The sequence below is a fragment of the Hylaeus volcanicus genome, chromosome 7 (genome assembly GCF_026283585.1).
Source record: "Hylaeus volcanicus isolate JK05 chromosome 7, UHH_iyHylVolc1.0_haploid, whole genome shotgun sequence".
NCBI classification, from domain to species: Eukaryota; Metazoa; Arthropoda; class Insecta; order Hymenoptera; family Colletidae; genus Hylaeus; species Hylaeus volcanicus.
In genome coordinates this window covers 22,236,578-22,251,379 of record NC_071982.1, presented here as the reverse complement: position 1 = coordinate 22,251,379, position 14,802 = coordinate 22,236,578, and the positions used below count along the sequence as shown (strand labels likewise).

The 14,802-nt window shown below is 44.2% G+C and overlaps 1 long non-coding RNA gene across 1 annotated transcript; it reads right to left on the bottom strand.

Moving 5' to 3' along the window:
- Positions 1–11,859: 11,859 nt before the first annotated feature.
- Positions 11,860–14,802, bottom strand: LOC128879751 (uncharacterized). The gene is made up of 4 exons (XR_008457691.1): positions 14,655–14,802; positions 14,199–14,345; positions 13,395–13,588; positions 11,860–12,160 (listed from the first exon to the last, which is right to left on the bottom strand). It is a non-coding gene; the product is annotated as an uncharacterized LOC128879751 (long non-coding RNA).

The following is a 14,802-nucleotide window of genomic DNA, read 5'->3' as shown; positions in this document are numbered from 1 at the left end:
CCGTAAATCGGTAAATTTGCGTGAAAACGAGATTCCAGATCGCCATCCGCGCAGTGGTTGCAACGCGTAATTTCGCAAAAGCTACGACCGCGACGTTTTAATAAACGCGGAAAAGCGCGACCTGGTTCGCGACAGGCGACAGTTTTACACTACGCTCTCGCCGATTTGCAAACAGATTAAATCTGCCACGTCGCGTCGTTTCGACCGATTCCCGACCAAACTCTCGTTCGGATACAGTTCGCACGGGCGACGCAAACATCGGTTCGAGGGCGTATCGCTGCAGAATGTCGCGCGGAAAAGCCCGTTTTCCAACGTGGCAGGTGTAATTTAGCGCGGCGCGCACGGACGACAAAAGCGGGACGCGATGATGCGGTCGCGCGACTCCCGTGACGTCCCTTTTCCCGGAATTATCAAATATTGAAAAATAGCGGAAAGCACCCATCCCCTCGGCCGGCTCTTTTTTTCATGGCCCTGAAACGAAGCAACCGCGGTGAAAAATGGTTTAAAACGCGAAACGCTCGCCGCAGCGCGGCGCCATTAAATCGTTTCCTGGCCCCTGAAACAACTCGTATCTTTAATGCCACGCTATTGCGAGAGAGAACGCGAGAGAGCGCCTTCATTGCGAAATGAAGGCGGAACATTTTCGAGATATTTGCTACGATCGAATCTTTCGTCAACATTTCGAGTGATTTTATTTCGTTCCATTATCTTCGTTAAGCAAAACGTGACGCATGGCCGCTGCACGAATACATCTATGTGTTCTTAAATTGCATCAACGCAAATTTATGAAATACTCATTTAAATTCAGCTACACAGCTGTTATCGAACCTAACCACAAATGATTGCCTCACGAAACCAATCACTATCGAATTGACTCTTTACCGTGGTTAATGTAAATACTGAATTCGAATATTACGGGACTTCATCGATGCGTGTAACGCGAATGGAAATCGCCAGTTCGTTACGGCAGGCTGGAAGTTAGCATCACGGATAGAAATTCAATAACGATAATTTAAATTAACCCATAACCGCGCGAAAAGGTACTTATTAAATAATGAGGGCAGAGTTTCCGGTTCCCTGCATTCAACGTTTAGACATTATTACAAAATGTTCCGACGAGATCAAAGCACCGAGTGTGCAACTTTCTGGTTGGAAAAATATATGTATGTTCGCAACAGCCCAGAATTAAGGCAGAGCTAGTAACGAAATATTATAAGTAAAAAACCTGTTTACGTAAAAAATAAACAGAGATTTCCTTTTTCACAACAATTTTCCTATTGCGATATACCAGAATAATGAAAGGAAACTAAATAACAAAGTTCAATTTCCATCCACATTAATCATTACAAGTCAGTCAACTTGGTTCTTTGACACGCGTGAAAATAATATCGCGTAATTATTGTGTGTCACTCGATTCAACAGTGAGACGTAATTAACTTTCAATCACTCGAGTCACGGATTTTTATAAAGAACCTCGAAAGTTATTCTCACGTTATTCTCTCCGATGGAATTTGCGTGTTTGAGCGTACCATCGGCAAAACTACGAACTTAATTTACCATTGTCCCATTCGTTTCGGTATCGAAATGCTACGATCGAAAAGATACGTTCACCGAAAACTTGGATTCTATCGCGCCCGACCTCCGTTACTCTGTTTTTCTGTCGTAGCACAGCTCTTTCTTTACAACAATAATTATAAAAGATTGTAGGGCGCGCGCGATGAAAAATGGTCGGCGCTCGAAGCGCGCAATTAATCTTCGTTCGATGCCGTAATTGACCGAAGGAACAACTGCAGAGAACAACAACACCGACGTCTCAAGTATGATGTATTAACAAAAACGGAACACGAAATGCATTAATAATCGTGCGTTTCAAGAATAATATTTTGCCTGCTTCTTTCCTCAATTTCCGTTTCCGCGACGTTTGTTGTCTGAAACGTAGAAACTCACATTCGTGGAAGAATTACGTTCGTAAACATCCTCGCAACGATCAAAATAAAAGAAACAATAATTACGTGTAATTGGCTTACGCGGATCCCTACGCGCGCTAAGATATAGATATTGTTAGTAAACAAACGCGTCAGTCAACGTGTCGGAACGAAATGGGTTTCCCGAGAAGGTATTTTCGTGGAACACGATCGTCGTGTATATTCGTAAACCTGCCAGTAGAAGGAATGCTCCTCACGAAGGGGGTTGAAGAATTTGCCATGAGATTTTCCGTCCTTTCTCTGCGCACATTTGACGGAAAAATGACGAATGTTATTTGAATCGCGGGAGAATGCTGCACGCCCATTGTACCGTGGATCTCTTTAGCATTTTGCGTATTCTCCGTAATATAGCTACGAAAATACTCCGATTGATTGTTCGACCGTAAAAAATTTGGAATTACATAACAAATTTTTTAGGAAAAATTTCACGCGAGTCGTCAATTCGTATCGCGTTACGCGCGATAAAAAGAAACGCGATCGTTTTAGGTGGTAAATTTACAAATCAAGTCGTTTCGAGCCTAGCCAAGGTGATTTTCGCAAACCGTGTAACAAGTTTGTTACCCCGCGCACATTACTCTAATGAAGTTTTCCTCGTTCCAGTTATGAGCGTTACGGTAAGTTCGTGTGTGGTTTGCGCGTGTAGACGCCGCGCGCCGTGCCGGACTACTTCCGGTCGTGGCGGTAAGTTGTATTAAAGTACCGTATAACGCGCTGTATTATATCGGAGAAACAATGGTGCCCCAAAGAAAATACGCGGCAACGATGGTGCCGAGCCGACGCGGCGCGGCGCGTGATATTCCCTAGTTTTTGAACGCGCGTTGCATTTCGGTATTCCAAGAAACCTTCTACGAAAAGTGCATCCAACCGAGAGGAATAATATGAAGAAAAACAGAAATGGAATAACGTACAATTTTCAGAATCCACTCGGTGGTATTATAGGGGAGGAAAATAGATCAACCACGAGTTAGCGGAAAACTTAAAATATTCCAAGCTTATAAAGACTGCGACTCTAAACGAAGTTTCCGGAAAAAGTCGAGGGGAAAAACCGACCATTGCCATTCCCTGCCGCAACAGTCTCAACGGACTGATCCGGCTGGCTGCCAGATCAGCCGGAAAGGAAACACCATAAACCGTCAGGGGGTTAATAGATCGAGAAAGCTCTCAAGGGAGGCCCGCGGACACCCCCAAGGGAAATTTATTTCCGCTGCGACTTGTCCGTCATAGATCGCGGTAAAATCGTCCACTTAGAGTCCAGCGATGAAACGACTCGAACGCAATTTTCCTGCAACGGTGTAGTACGATTGAGATCTTAGAATATATCTTAGAAAAACCATCATCCCCATTTTTTCACGGGCAAGCCTCTCGATCAACGATTACCTAATCGATCACATAGTTTCCGATGGAAGGTGACGAAAGGCACGGGCCTAAACGACCACAGGATCGATCTCTCGTCGTCGACGTCCGAGAAAACGTCGAAACTGGCGAGCTTTCATTGATTTTATCGGGTCAGGAAGTCCGTGAACGAGCTCGATGGTACAAACTGGATTTTCCTCGTAACCGTTCGAATTTATCTTTACGGTCGGGGAATGCCACCCGGAATAAGATCTTTCGACACGATCCCTTCAACGGAGTAATATATTTCCCTTTTTCCTTGAGGCTTTTCTTGGGTGCGCGCGTGCGCGCATAGCTGCTGGAACGATATCGACGCGATGGGATCGACGAAGAATCGTTCGTCGCGATCGGTGATTTCGGTAATGACAGGATCGAAGGACCTTTCCTCCGTAGCAGGGAAATAAGTGACGATTTCCCTCCAGTGAATTTGGGCGAGAAAGAACCAACACCCTCCGAACCCGATGCTCGGGAAAACTTTTTTCGGTTTTCGGGTGACCGAATACCACCAGGTCACGTACAGAGCATTTTAGCATAATAATTTATGCAAACACGTGTAAAATAATTTATCCCGAATGTTTGTCCCGAAACATACGAGGAAACACAAGGTTGCGTTATTTCTAACAAAGAGTGGTACAGTTGCGATTGATTTTCAGACGTTTATTGTGAATAATTAACAGAGAGTAACTATACGTAGTAGAATAAATTCAATATCGAAAGCAAACAAGTCCTCTGGGAATAATATTGAAATATGGTTATACCTATGTAGGCGGGGAAAATGAATACTACTCTGTGACGTAAAACGAGATTCAAAGTGTAAACAAACGTCAAGTGGCCTCGGCGGACACGAATCAAATTTATACATTCAGTTTTGTTCGTACCCGCGACGAGATAAGAATTAACTTATCCCTGTTCTCTAATTACCTTCGAAAGATAGCCATTAGGTTCTCCCACCGTCGCGAATATCGATAACGCGAAACTCTTTGTCGCGCAAACGAGTCTATTTCGTGTCTCTGTTCATGCGAAAACTATCGAAATCATCGACGAAACAGTCCCCCCAGCGACGGAAACGGAAACACTGCAGCGAACCGTCCAGACGGTTCAGAGCTCATTTCGGACATCTGTTCCGAACGATGTCCAGGAATAGCGAAGCAAACAGCCCCCGAAAGAGCACGTTTCCCACAGAGTTTCAGAAACGACGCGGCGCCACGTCTTTTACGACGCCGACGCCAACGCCAACGTAATCAACTCCGAGGTAGACTATGGCGGAGGACCACGCCATGCCAGTGAGCATGTCGTTTACGTCACCGATCGTGCATTGCCTTGACGTCTCGTCAAATTGCCAACGGTGTTCTACGGGATGTTTGCATACCGGTAAATATTTTACGAGGTAACTCTATGGTCGAGAGTGAGATGAAAATCCGGAACTTTGTTAAAAATTAGAATAAAAAAAGAACCCAACTATGAAATCCATAGAGCGTAGAACAGCAGCTCGTTGCAAAACGCGGTTTCGACGTTTCGTAACGTCGTTCAATCTCTGGACCAAGTTTCCGAACAAGTAAACTCGCCGGAAGCCCTTCAATTATCTCGTACTCTTATGCAATCGCGGTGTTTCCTTAATTGCCCGGAAGGGAGACAGTGAGAGACTTACCGGGAGCAAGGAGCGTCGAGGTTGGTTCACGTTGTCCCCACGGTACAGGATGCATGAGGCGGGAAACGTGAGCACGCCGGCGTCGGCGACGCCGACGTAACCGCTCAGGACCGCGATGATCCTCGAGGGATCGCGCACCAGATGAATCATGGACAGCCGAACCAGAAACCGATGCCGATGCCATGCCGCGCCGATTTGATTGAAAACAGGCGACGATACTGACACACTCGTAACGAAACGGTAATAGTTTTCGTGTCTGTGCATCGGTAACAATAATTCGAGATTAGGTTCTCAACTCTATTACAATTTGCGATAAAGGGGGAAAGCGCGAACTCAAAGCTTCGGTTTCTTCCACCCTCAGAGAAGCAAACAACCCGAGCTCCGCGCAATTTACAATTGACCTCGAAGGACCGTAGCCGTCGCGTCGTCGGGTCCGCGATGTACCAACTTCCCGCATAAAGCTTTTCCATGCAATTCAAAACAGGGAAATTGATCGACCAGATGCAGATAAGTCCGATCTTTCCAGCCGGCACTTTAACGAACTCATAATAACCCCAGAGACTCGCGTAAGAATAAAGAGTGACGTAGAGGGGCGAGGGTTGAGGGGACAAAGGCTCGCGGGAAATTTTCATTTCGTCGGAAAGTTTTCGCGGCCCATTGAAACTTTAAGGAGCTTTCGCGGAACGGCGACTCGACGGTGGCGTATGTTAATTTATGTGCGAACTGCATTACGCGGGTAATGTATTCAGTATTCACCTGGCGAAGAGCTCAGGATTTCGGTCTATCTATCTCCGAATGATACGATCCTTCCCCGCTGAATTCCCATCCAGCTCCCAACAGAAGAACTCGCGATTTAAAGTCGACCAAGATGTTTCTATAGCGCCAACATTTCAAACGAAAACTTATTAAAAAGCCCCATGCTGCTTCCTTCTGCGAACAAAGACTCGAAATAATTCGTGAATATCGTTCTGTTCGGTGGCAGGAAAATTTCTAGTTCCGGTTGTGGTTCCGAAATTCGAATGCCAAACACGCGGTTTGCGATTAGCTGACTCGATTTTCTAACGCACCGTTTTCGATCTGACAATCGTTCCGTGGGCTATTTTGTAAAATCTAGATGAAAATTCACGGGTAAATTCGACCCGCAAAAATGTACAGAAACGTTTTGCGTATACAATTGTCTCGTATGACCTTGTTTCCGAGTTGCAGTTAGTTTTCAGTCGCACCGGTTATTCGGTTGCTTTCGCGCAAAGTGCCATTAAAAATTTTCGACGTACACCGCTTTTATCAAAGAAATAAACTAAAGCACAGGTTGTAAATAGCTGAGTGGAATCAGTGGCGTCGGCTCGGTTTGTAACGAGAATTATTGGTACACTAAAAGTGGTCGAAACTCGGAGAAACAGGGTCACAGCGAGCAAATATACAGAATGCTCGACTCAAATTGGAGCACCGAAATATCTCCGGTTGCTTATGGATGTATGAAAAAACTGTTGGTAACAAAATGAAACTGTTCGAGGGAGCAAGCGTACCTCTATGTTTTCTCTATTACTTTCGACGGTCTCGATTTTCGAGCGGTACTCTAGCTACCGTTGTATGTATTTAGACGAGAGAAGAAGCGTTGGAATTTAAAGGTAAGGGGATGGTATCGCGTAAAAATTTGTCACATAAATTACAGGGCAAACATCTCGGCTTGATTGATTTCCGCGCAACTGTTTTCGCTTCATCGTGCTGTAAATTCCAGAGCATCGATAGCCAAGCGAACAACGGGCCACGTCGCCGTCGTGTCCGGTGCGAGCCGTTATGCCGCGTTTATGGGTATTTGACATTGATTTCGATTCGACCGAATTAAATTAGCAGAGAGAAGCGTGAGAATCCGCCTCGTCTATGCGCTTGCTCGCCCTAAGTTGTGGAACATCCAAGTACACGGTAGCTATATCACCCTCGTCAAATATTTACAAGACGTTAAGTATAAGGTTTACGTTCCACCTGTTACAGTTGTATTAACCTCCGTGGTAAGTTTCCAGCGATAAAACGAATCGATTCGAATCACGACGGACGACTATGATTTCTGGCGAACAAACAAAACGATCGAGTGGTCGCGAAAAAATCGTATAAGAGAGAGAGAGAGATCCGATACTAATGATATCGGAAATCTGATAACAATCGTTGGATCTGAACGTGAGATACCGATTATATCTCGAGATCCTTAGACGAGACGGTAACAACGTCGGAGTCGAGACATTTGAAACAGATATCGAACTCTTACGATTATGGTATAAAATGACATTTATGCCGGCAAAGCTAACACCGAGGACTCACGATACGAGAATTCTAACGAGAATGGCCTGTTTCGCGACCAATTCGATACCCGAATTTCGACATCGATGATTCGAGAGATTTGTCAAGGTATCAAATTAGTCCCTTTTAAGGTCATCGGCGTAGGACTCGAAGAATCTATTACCGATAGCCTTCCGACCATACGTGTACCATTACGACCATTTCAAGGTCTTATACTACTATAACAGGAAACTCGGAGACGAGACATCCGACGCGACGCCGAGATCACCGAACTACATACTACCAGCCACTATCGGAGATTTCTGCAACGAGAGAGGCAACGACGACGACCGTGCTCTTGAGAAATCTACTACCTCTCGCTCCAGAAATCTAATACCGACGGACCACAACTCTAGAAATCCGACACTCGGAGGAACTTTCAGAATACATCTATCTGTCAGAAAACGGGAGGAGGGGGATTGTTAAAATGATATCCGATAAAAGAAATGTTCGGTTTCATCGAACCACGAACGCGCGATTTTCCTCCAAATCACGGGCCACGGAGTCGCGACTAACGAGCCAAACTGATAAAGCTGTTTTACAGACGGACGATCAAGTGCTGAAACCCCTTTTGCGAAGCGAACGCAGACTGCGCGCAGGATCCAATTATACATAGTATGCGCACGGCGTGTCTATGGTTCGACGAATAGGCTTTGTCGCGTCGCGCAGATTCACCGTAGGAACGTAGAAACGTAGCAATGTAGGCCACGTCGTTAATTATTAATTATGGAGAAGTTATTGAACGCTAATGACTAAACCCGAGAACACGTGGATGGAAAAACGGGACGAGGCGACGGGAGACTTGGCGGCCGTGACTTTTTGTCGCGACGAAAAAATTACGGACTCCGGAGTGCTGATAACCGAAGCTTCTTGCGCGTGTCGGAAGTTCTGACGTTGGAATAATGCTGGTAAAAATGTCCCGAGTTAAGGATGGAAAAAAGACCCCGGACGAACGTGGATAAAGTTTCCCCGTAGTTGGGCCAAGTTAATTTCGTAACGCGTGCTGCTTTGGCGTTAATAACGACGTTCGTGTTTGAAGTGCCGCTGTAGGAGAGCACTATTAACTTCGTGTTATATTTAAAATGTGACTTTTAGTAGATATCGCAGGAAGTGTATCTATGAAAATTTTTCTCTCGGAGTAAAGAAATTTGTGAAATTGAATGAAAAAGTTGTGAAAGAGTGTTTTGTCTATATTCCCGAGACAGAAACAGATTCTGGCGATAGAACTTTTCGACCAGATTCGGCAGACACGTATACGTGCGAAAATCTTCCGAAAGCCCGTCGTCGCAGGTCGCAGGTTCATCCCAATTAATAATTGTCTGAGCGTTATACACCGTTCTCGTTATTATATCCTCGTTCCCGCCTGCGTCTTCGTCGTTGATGTTATTGTTATTGCTCCCGCTGTATAACCACGCGATATTATGCCATCCCCGTAAATGTGTATATACATATATCACAGAGTATTAAACGCGCAGCCCTGCATCCGAGTTTGGAACAAAGATGCTCGGATGCTCCCAAAATTACAACTTGGATGCCAAGCGCCCGCGAATATTACCTTCAGTTACGGATACTTTCGACTTTTTTACCTTTTGCGGCAATTCTATAGAATAGCTAGCAGTAGAACGTAAGTAACTTGTTCACGGAAAGTTTTCGTGAAAACTAAAAATAATCTTACAATTCTACAAAGAAACAACTTTCCCTACCTCTGGATGCGGGCATCGAAACGAACCACCAACCATCCCCTACGAAGTATTTAGTTTCGGTTTCGACCTCTTACGTCCTTTAACCCGTGGCAATTTCGATAGAACAACAATCCTAGCGTGTTCATATACTTTCTCTTAGACAAAAGTGTTCCAAACCCAAGGAAGCTGAAATCGTTTATAATTTAACAGCGGCGTACGAGGTTGCTTCGCTCGTCACGTACGCCGCACGCCGCACGCCGTTTTGGTGGCTTCGAGAACGGAGGCATCGCGCCTCCCCCGCTTTTCTCTGCGTAAATATCTCGCTGATGTAACTCGTTTCCCAGACGGGGGCCAAGACTCTAACGGAGGACCAAGGGAGGGGCATGGAAACGTGCAATGTCGCGGAGTAATGGGAGCATTGGCGAGACCACGTTACACGGTTGGGGTTTCGACGTACGTGAGGATAAGTAACAACCCTAATCACGACGTTCGAGCTGCTCCACTTGTGCTTCTCTAACTGTCGCGAGCTGGGGACAATTAGAGAGGTTAGTATTCCAAATTGAACAATGTCATCCATCGTCGACTACGCAGACACGGCCAAAATTTTATTCGAATGATAGACGAGGAATCGTATGTACGATCAAAAAATTGAGTATACCAGTAAAGATACGCGAAGCGTGTCTTTTGGAATGATCGACGATAAATTAAAACAAGTCTAGTTCCCGATAAAGATAGATTCGTGCAGAGCAAAAATATGATAAAAAAAAGTTTCGCATTTGAAACGCGAATCCTCGAACGCGCACGACTTTCCTTTAGAGGTACGCATGGCACGGAATTCTGAAGCCCTTTAGATTGAAACTGTAACGCGGCCACTTCGTTTTTTATCGCTTTTTCTTTAACACTTGATTAAACCGTTGACGAGCGCTGAAAACGCGTTACCACGTTCGTTTATTTTCTGCATTTTCCCTGTTTTAACGGATATCGAGTGCCATGCGGCAGCAGAACTGCCCAGAAAGACGGAGGGAACTGGAATTTCTCGTTCGCATTGATCGACTATAGTTTTCAATCGGCGCTGGGTTTCCAATAATTGACGATCAAAAGTTCCGTCGAATAACGCGTGCCGCTGACTTTATTGATACGTATCGCTAAAACGAACCTTCGATATTTCTCTACTCGGTTGAAAAGCGGGGTTAGAAATTTCATTATTATAAATGTGACCATAATATAAACCTTTCGGGACTGTGATGGATCGACTCTATCTTTCCGACAAACATTTACTCAGCGTTGCCTCCATCCTTATTAAAAGAGTACACTCATAAGGGTTCGTTAATGGATTTATTTTAATTATGTAATTTCTGGGCGTCTGTCCAGCATAGCCTCGAGTGCAGTCATCGACCCCGATTATCTCCAACGAGGACAGCCAAAGCATGGTTCCGTCTAAAAACTATTACGACACTACCGATGAAATTTAATTGGTACACCGACCCGAACAAATTGTAAAAAATAAACGTCGAATATCGAATATCGAATATCGTGCAATATTCGCCAACGGATATCGATCATTGATTTCGAAGGAACGAATAAATCAACTTTACCGTTTAAACAAAATTGCTATGCGTCAAAATAGCTATTAACGTAATAAAAATGGGATGATAACGGAAATGAGCAGGATTCGCGTTAATCACTCTTAATGCATAAATCGTGTCGCTATGATGACAGTCGAAACAAAATTACTTGCGATCGAATGAAGCATGGATGGAACGAAGGACGATAATTAAAAAGAAGAGAATAATGCAAGTCATCTCTTGATTTTGTGATATCGTCGATAACAAAGTTATCGAGATCACGATTATTTACGAGAGTTGGCGAAAAAGAGTTTAAGCACACGAATTTAATTCTTCTGCTTTCGAGAATAACTAAACCAAAGCATTTATTATCGGAATTATAAAGATGAATAAATAAATAAAACAATCGCCAGCCTAGAAAAACCCATTCATCGGAACAATAAAAAATCGGGCTGCGTTTCGTCCACGCGTGAAACGTTCGCAATCAAGGGAAAACGGGACACGAATGAGAATTCAGTGAGCCCAATTACCATCCATCACATCAACCGAAGACAAACTCGAAAACGTCTAAATACCGTCAGCGCGTCGTTTGTAACAGATAAGATCGGGGCCGCTTGAAGCTATGACATCCCCAGCTTCCAGGGAGGTGGGTGATATTCGAATGACGAACGATGGACGGGTCGGTGGGTGACGATTAACGAACGATTATTAAAGCAGCCCCTTATCGCGGTAATTGCGTGGAATAAATCCAGGTAGACGAACGAGCGAGGACGAGGACGAGGACGAGGACGACGACGACGACGTCGACGTCGACGTCGTGGCAATTTTCTGGCTCGACGGGCCTTCGGATGACGATACCATCCTTCTCTATCCTCTGTTTCTATTTCTTTCGATCCTCTACCCCCTTCTAACCTCTATCTCGTAGCCAGCACGCGATACGATAATCTTTTTACCAGGACCGTCGACGTCGCGTCGTTAATCGTCGATCGATTTTGCACCCTTGATATGCGGTTGGCGCACGATGTGACAAAACGAATGATGCCGATCAAGAGTCCGAAACTTTGGTTCGGTTCTAAATATTTTCGTGAAATTTTTTAGATATTCGATTTGTTTTTTAAATTTACGATACCACGAAAATCGACTTCTAATCGGCAATCGTTCGTTTTGTGCCCCGCGACGTTCGAGGACGAGGAATGCGACGGAGGTGGATAGTTGAAATTGACGGTACTCACGTGAACAAGTCGTAGCGCCGAGAGGGCCGTAAGTAGATCCGACAAGCTCCTTGTTTGGTTCGACTTGGAGCTTTTTGCGAGAAATTGGTTTTATGGTTGATAGATGCTCGCTGGCGGTTGTTTCCCGTTTTACTGCTCCGTGTACACGTGGTTTGTTTTATTGGAAGGTCCTGCTCGCGCGGTTTTTTCAATATTTCTTTTCTCTTTATGCGGAGTTTGTGTTGCGGTGTGGTTGGTGTATACGTTTTTGTGGTCTTGGTCGTCACCGATGATACGAGGCGGTCGTTTTACATTTTGCTTCCTACCGTTTCATCTACGACTCCTATAAATAAACAGAATATCCATTCAAGCAACGATCAACTTAACAAATAAACTTGCATAGTTTTCGAAATGTTCAGCCTCCCGCAAATATACATATGTACATATAAAATCAACGAATCGAATGTATTAACGTTTTTATGCCGAAACGATGAGAAAATTAATTAACGCCCGCGAAGTCATTTACACCCATTAGAATGTATTTTTCGTCCGAACTCACGGGGGAACAATGCAACTCCCCAGCGTCGATAACAATGGCCGATCGTTCACGAGTTCAGCGTACCATTCGTGGCAACAATCAATCTTGTCAGATGGCTCGTCTCATTGTCTAATAACAATCATTTACGCCGCTGACGCAATTAATCAGCAGCTTAATAATCCTGCAAACACGACTACATTGATCCCAAATCATTAGCGGCGCGTCTCCGTGCTCGAACATTCGTTCGTCCCCGAGCAAATGAACTAATACAGGATGGTCCTGGTATGCCGTCTAGAATTCGCGAACCACGTTCTACCAGTTGCGGTAGAATGTGCTCTACTGTTGCCGTAATTCTTGCAGAATTAGCAAACTTGAAAATTATCAGACTATTTGATACAACTTGAGCCGTAAATATCGCAGTTGCGAAAGAATCGACTACGTAAACGCACTTTTATTTTAGAAACACTCTACACGACCGAGATGGCCGATCGTTTTTCACGTGAAACATTTTCATTTTCGCATCTTTCGAGACAACACATGTTGGAGATAATATTCCCAGCCCGTGCGCGCCCTAATGGCTGATCGATTTTCCGATTCTTCGTTATACATAAATCATTGCATCGACTCGACGAGATATATCGCCCCAAAATGGACTCTTTTTCTTCTTTAACTTGTCGATGGTGATTTCCATCGCACTCGGCGGGCTAATCGACCATTGTTGGTACAATTTATTTACACCGTTTCTCGCGCGTACGATTCCTCTCCGAGGGCTGTGCCAAATAAATTCGAGGTCTATTTTTTCGAAAACAAACACCCGTGGAAAGAAAACTCTTGCCATATTTTCGGTTCTACTTTCGAATTTTCATGCATTTTTAGACAATAAGCTTGCGATTCTCGGAATTGCACTCGTGATTTCAGCGTACAGGTATGTATAGAAAATGCTTGGAAATAAGAAGGTGGAATAGCGAATCTCGATAAACGAAGAATCCCGCATGACTGACAGTATAATTATTTTAATTGTGTTTGGTTAACGACCTACCTCTGTCCTCGTCGCTCCGCTCCCGTTCGTTGCTATCGTTACACTGGTTCCCCCTTTCCTCTTTGCTCCGAGAAAACATTGACCATCGTTGTCATCGTACCTGTTTAATTATGCAAAACGGAGGAAAGGTGTCTCTAATCGATGTCGTCAACTCCGGGAGACCTTTCCAAATGTTCGTTTATCTTTGCGAATATCTGAAATGACATCGTATGCTTTCAAGTAATTTTCTAAAATATTCAAAATATCTTATTTAAACTAAAATATTATAATTTTGTCTAGAGAGCAATCTTGACGAAACTCAAAAAATAAGATACATTTTGAAATGTAAATAAAGAAGCGAACGAATTCTGGAGATCCCAAAGAAAAATGGTCATTTATTCGCGATATCTAAGGGACTCGACGAAACATCAGAGGAAACGTTTCTTTTAAGCAAAATCGACTTCTTGTCGTATGCGTCGACAAACAAGCAACTTACAGCATTATAATACCATAGAGATTAACGAGAATACCTTCCACCTGGAAAACAATTTGTCACAGGCGATAATTCGATAAACTTTGCGTCAAACCGAATGCGTTCAATTATAATATGCACGGCTAGGTCATCGGATTCGAGTACCATTCTCTGGAATCATCTTAGCGGAATTCGATGATCATTAGCGAGATTCAGGATCCCGCTAACGATTAAGAGGCGTCTTTCGGTCGCGTGAGCTTCAAAAATTCCACGTGTTCGCGACTCGCGCGCGATTAACGAGAACAAATCACGTGAGTCGGATGCTCGAAAACTTATCGATTCGTTAATTTTACCTAAGCCCACTTCGCTATCCCGGTAATTGGTGTAACACTGGCTGGTGCTCCTTTCCACTTTCACCGCGACTGTTACAATCGTGGACTGAGACGCAATTTCGATCGTTCGAGGGTCTTTGGAATTTGATTTTTGCGTGCGACGAATTCCTGAAATCACACAATTCCTGAAACCACTCCTAAGGTCGAAACGTAAAGCGAAATAAACTTGCTCGAATACAATTCTCGCATACAATTTTGGTACCGAGAATAACTCTCGTTGAAAGCAGTCGACAGTAAAGGGACGCGTGAAACGAGGCCACGGAAAAGACTTTAATGAACGTCGTTAATTAGAACGGAGAGATCGACCAAGAAACAATCGCGAAACGTTATTCCGCGAAACGGTCGTTAGCTCCTGGAATAATCATGCCGACAAGTGTCGCTCGAGATAATAATAGCTTGTTATCGATAAATAATTACTTGTAAGTTGATAGCGTTCTTATTCGGATTCCAGAACTTGTCGGGCTAATTATTAAACCGTGCAGTTACGTTTATTGCAGTTTAATCATTTCTGTTTACACTCCAAGATTCTCGTGCATTGAAAAATGACTATGCCATGTCGTCCGTC